Source organism: Dendropsophus ebraccatus, chromosome 9 (genome assembly GCF_027789765.1).
Source record: "Dendropsophus ebraccatus isolate aDenEbr1 chromosome 9, aDenEbr1.pat, whole genome shotgun sequence".
NCBI classification, from domain to species: Eukaryota; Metazoa; Chordata; class Amphibia; order Anura; family Hylidae; genus Dendropsophus; species Dendropsophus ebraccatus.
Window position 1 is genome coordinate 89,899,886 of NC_091462.1, and position 6,000 is coordinate 89,905,885.

Sequence of the window (6,000 nt, forward strand, 5' to 3'; positions counted from 1 at the left end):
ACCGCTGAAAAACCAATACACCAAGGTGGCAAAAAAGTTCACAGATACTTCCTTGGGTTATGTTCACAGGGTGTAAAATAGAAACACAAAAATACATGTGCAGTTCCAGGTAGAAAACTTCTATATGAGTGTTTTACATGTGTGAAAATAAGTGTTTTTTTTTTTTTAGAACACAGTTCATATTATGCTTCAAAATACATGTGAATCATACCTGAAATGAATTTCCTTTTGAATTGCAAAAAAGGTGTATTTTAAAGCATAACACAAGCTGGCTAGCTAACTGCTCAAAATTGGACCAAGAATTTAGATTTTTTACTCATTACTTTTAAATAATAATTATTTACAATTCACAGTCACAAAAATTTGGTGGCTATAAATTTACAGCTGTAAAAGTGAACCGTCCTTTTTTTTTCCCCGTCAAGAGCTATATGGCCAAGATATTTGCATGAATGCAATAAAGGGAACCTGTCACCAGGGACACGGGCAAAGAGCCCGCCCGACCCCCCGGTGCAGCCCCCGGATACTTACTCTTTCCGTTGAGTCACGCTCCTGGAGCCGGTCCTGGGACAAAGATATGAGATGAGTCCGATGCCCATAGAGAATGATGGCTCCATTCATTCTCTATGGGCAACGGACTAATCTCTGCAGCGCACGCGCACGGCTTCGGGCCCTGATATCTTCGTCTCGGGACCGGCTCCAGGAGCGGGACTCGCCAGAAAGGGTAAGTAATCGGGGGGTGCACTGGGGCTCTGTGCCCGTGTCCCCAGTGACAGGTTCCCTTTAAAGCGAATGTACAATCAGTACATTTGCTTTAAGTGTTTCACATGAATAGAACAGCGCCAGCAAGAGGAAGCTGGTGCCGCGGTAATTAGTTTGGGACTGCGGCATGGTTCCCACGTACAACACCGCTCTAGTCCTGGGCTGAAGCACTGTAGTTGGGCAGTCCCGCCCTTAGTGGGAAGAAACCCCCGCCCCTCTACATATACCGCTATTATGTATAGGCAAAGATAGTCTGGTTAAAGGGGTTCTCCAGGATTTAAAAAAAAAAACATAGTTGCTTTTTTCCAAAAACAGCACCACCCCCGCCCCTGGGCTGTGTGTGTATGGTATTATAACTTGATCTATTCACTTCAGTGGAACTGAGCTCCAACACCGCAAATGACCTCAGGACAGGGGTGGCACTGTTTCTGGAAGAAGGCAGCTACAGTATGTTTTTCTAATCTTAGATAACCCCTTTATTTTTTATGTGGTTATATATGTGAAATGTAGAAGCCTCTTACACTGTCCTTAATCTATATTCAGTATTCAGAATAATGTAGCAGAATATACCATTTATCATTCAGATTGGTGGCCTATTCATGCTCCCTCATTACCACCCCCACGCCCTTCCCCAGGCTGAACCCCTAGATATGCCCCTGGATATACAAGAAGGAGACAGTCCACAACTAGAGGTAAGTGACATCTCAATTAACATCAATCACCATGTGGTGAGGGGGATCTGTACAGACTTCATTATAATATTTCATATATTGTTACAGTGACTGCTGATAGAAGGAGAAGGCGCAGCCGAGAGGAGGAGGAGGAGCCGGTCACTGCCTCAGCACAGACCACGCCAGAAATAATCACAGAGACGCCGGTCACCACTGAGGCATAGGCGGAGGAACCAGTCACCATCACAGCACCCAGTGAAAAGACCAAAGACCAAAAGTACCCACCGTACACTCAGAAAAAAGAAAAGCTGGTGGGAATCCCAGTCGTCCTGCTGCTGAAGGGAGATCAACAGCAGTATCCCAGCTCAAGCATGTTCTGGAACAACTAACACCGGGCCCAGGCAACAACCACCAGCAGCAGCAGCATAGAACATGGCAGTGCAGAGGAGACCACACAGGAGAAGCACCAGGGCCCAGAAGATAGAAAGCCTCCCATCTCAGATTATAGCAGACAATAAAGGCCTGGTAGGAATTTGGTGGGAATTGTGTAACGATTGAGGGGCTGCAAGTTTGCCTCTTTTTCTCTGTGTGAACAGGCTCTGGCACAGTGCTTTCATGTCATGCTGTTGCTGACAAAATCTTGCAGTTGGCCAATTGATACAGAGAAGGCCTTTGGCTGATGTGAGAAGTGATCGGTATTCACAGCCTATGAATCATTCTATACATATGAAGCTCCCATCCACAAAGCCAAGGTGGCTGTGCTGTACATAGACAATGTGTCAAAGGATCAAAGGATAAAAAAAGTATATGTCAAACAGATGTTATAGATGCTGCTCTGTCTGTTTTCCATTGAATTATATTAGAAATATTACAAGATTGCAACATATACAAAATGCAACATATACTTTTATGGCGTCCACGATGGCAGAGACTACTAGGCAACACCAGACAGCAAAAATAATTCTATCACTTACATGTGTAAGAGTAACTAACATCTGCAGCATCTAAGGGGTTAAACAGCCGGGATCAGAGTTATTTTTTTTTTATCCGATATGTTACCATGAGATGTCATGTGTCAGGGTGTCAGGATTCCAGAAATAATGGACTTCATCATCAGGCCTCATTTATTAAAGCTATTATATTGGGAATTCTGCTGCCTATAGCAGCCAATCATAGTGCAGCCAGAGCTGGGATTGAGATTGGTTACAGTTTGGATAAATTACACCTAACATCTTTGGTCCATTACATCCATATATAATGGAGGCAGAAAAATTGTCTCTGTTGCCCATAGCAACCAATGACAGCTCAGCTTTTATTTTTCTATAGCGCTATTGGAAAAACAATGTTCTGATTGGTTTCTATGGGCAACTAAGACAATTCTTTATTACAGAGAAATGTCTCAGAGGGAGGTTTATTGTGTCAATAAAGTTGTGTTTAATATATATGACATCACAGTACAGTGATTTCATCAGTGTTCTATGACATACACAGCTAGAAAAAGCCACAGCACGGCCATTTTGGTGTCATTTCTTTAGTGGAGGTTTTACCAACACTAGTCCTGACTGCCAGAGAAGCAGATTTTTTTGCTAATCTGATTTTTTTGTGTGAGAACCATGAGCGGTCGTCAGCGGGATCACCGCGATAGAGGAGAAAGTAGACAGACTGCTACTAGAGGTAAGTGATATCTCTGTCACCGTGGGGTGGGGGGGTCTGTGCTGGATTTATTGTAACATTTCATATATTGTTACAGCAACTGCCGATAGGAGGAGGAGGCGCAGCCGGGGGACATCGGGGAGGAGCCGCCCACACCATCAGTGAAGGCGGAGGAGCCGGTCACCCCAAAGGCCACGCCGTGAAACATCGAGGCAGAGGAGAAGCCGGTCTTCCCAATTGCGTAGGGAGAGAGGCCGGTCACCATCACGGCGCAGGAGAGCAAGGCCGAGGCAGATGGAGATCACCAGGGCCCAGCAAATAGAAAACCTACCATCCAGGACTATAGAAGAAGGGGAGAGTCTGTCCTGCACCATCTGTATAGAAGATTTAGAAGCTGGAGACCAGGTGACAGTCCTACTGTGCAGCCATATATTCCATCCGGCCTGCATATCCCCCTGGCTGCAGCACAATACACAATGCCCCAACTGCCGCGCCAATTGCTTCCCATAGCCGCTCTGCTTCCTCCAGGGCGCGAGCCTAAACATCGCTCCAAAAAAAAATAAATCAGCATAACATCCTACCTGATTTACTGTAGAGGCCACAGTTTCCATCTAACCCATCCCAGTATTTACCGACATCTGTGCATGCTGGGATTTGTAGTGCGCCTCACAGTCTAACTACAAAAAGTGATTACAGCAAAACCATTCAACATCAAAAGACTAAAGCAAAAATCTAATCTGGTCACATGATTTGCTCCTTGAATTTTACCAATAAAGTGATTTTTACCGTTAAAATAAGTGCAATTGAAAATGGTTCCTAAGCGCTATAGCTAGCTGGGAGGGATATGACAATTGAAAGTGATAGGTGTGACAATATGCATATATATGAACTACAGATCGATCCTAAGGTCTTGTAAAATGCATCTAAAATGTGATGAGATATGAGCACATGGTATAAGTATATGTGAACAATCGTCCTACGGCACACAGTGCTGATGTACTAAAGCTTGAAACCCTGTGTCCGCTCGACAGGATCGTACAGCCCGTGATCCGTGTGAATGTGAGTATATAGACGTGATTACCTGTTGCTGGCCGCACTGTCCTCAGGTTAATGTCCGTATATTACGATTTTCCTCTTACACGTCAGGTTGTTCGTAATGCCGGCCGGCGGCTCCGCTACTACCAAACGCCCGGTGTAACAGGCCAGAGTATACCCCCAGCCAGTGGCGAATTATAATATGGGCGGTTTGGGCGGCCGCCCGGGGCCCGAGGCTCCGGGGGGGCCCACGCCACGCCGCCCACATTATAATCCGCCACTGCAGAGCCACGTCTGATGAGCGGCTGCCGGGGGTGTCCCGTCCTATCCCCGGCAGCGCGCGCATCAGAGAGCTCCTCGTGCGCCTGTGGCTGTGACTTCCGGCGCACGGGGAGCTCTCTGATGCGCGCGCTGCCGGGGATAGGACGGGAGACCTCGGGCAGCCGCACATCAGCCGGAGGCTGCAGAAGGACAGAGACTCGACGGGGGAACGGACGGCAGGTGAGTTGTGTTGTTTTTTGTTTTGTGTTATCTGCACGGGAAGGGGGGGGGGAGAGGGGGACCATCTATAAGGGGGGGAAAGGAGGACCAGCTATAAGGGGGGAAAGGAGGACCAGCTATAAGGGGGGGAAAGGCGGACCAGCTATAAGGGGGGGGGGAAGGAGGACCAGCTATAAGGGAGGGAAAGGGGGGACCATCTATAAGGGGGGGGGGGAAAGGGGGACCAGCTATAAGAGGGGGGGGAGGGGGGACCATCTATAGGGGGGGGGGCAGCTATAAGGGGGGGGGGAGGGGGGACCATCTATAGGGGGGAAGGGGGACCATCTATAGGGGGGGAGGGGGACCAGCTATATGGGGGGGAAAGGGGGACCAGCTATAGGGGGGGGAAGGGGGGATCATCTATAAGGGGGGAAGGGGGGATCATCTATAGGGGGGGAGGGGGACCAGCTATATGGGGGGGGGAAAGGGGAAAGGGGGACCAGCTATAGGGGGGGAAGGGGGGATCATCTATAAGGGGGGAAGGGGGACCAGCTATAAGTGGGGGGAAGGGGGACCAGCTATAAGGGGGGGGGGGAAGGGGGGACCAGCTATAAGGGTGGGAAAGGGGGGACCATCTATAAGGGGGGGAAGGTGGATCAGCTATAAGGGGGGGGGGGAAGGGGGACCAGCTATAAGGGGGGAATCGGGGACCATCTATAAGGGGGGGAAGGGGGACCAGCTATAAGGGTGGGAAAGGGGGACCAGCTATAAGGGGGGGGGAAGGGGGGCCAGCTATAAGGGGGAAAGAGGGGGACCATCTATAAGGGGGGAAGAGGGGGACCATCTATAAGGGGGGAAGAGGGAAGAGGGGGACCATCTATAGGGAGGGAAGAGGGGGACCATCTATAAGGGGGGGGAGAGGGTGACCATCTATAAGGGGGGGAAGAGGGGGACCATCTATAAGGGAAGGGGACCATCCATAAGAGGGGGACCATCTATAAGGGGGGAAGAGGGAAGAGAGGGACCATCTATAAGGAGGGAAGAGGGGGACCATCTATAAGGGGGGAAGAGGGGGACCATCTATAAAGGAGGGGGACCATCTATAAGAGGGGGACCATCTCCTATAGGATTAGCACCCTCCTCTCCTGACATCCTCTGTGCTGCTGTGACCTCCCCTATAAGATCAGCACCCTCCTCTCCTGACATCCTCTGTGCTGCTGTGACCTCCCCTATAAGATCAGCACCCTCCTCTCCTGACATCCTCTGTGCTGCTGTGACCTCCCCTATAAGATCAGCCCCCTCCTCTCCTGACATCCTCTGTTCTGCTGGGACGCTGGGACCTCCCCTATAAGATCAGCACCCTCCTTTCCTGACATCCTCTGTGCTGCTGTGACCCTGCAAC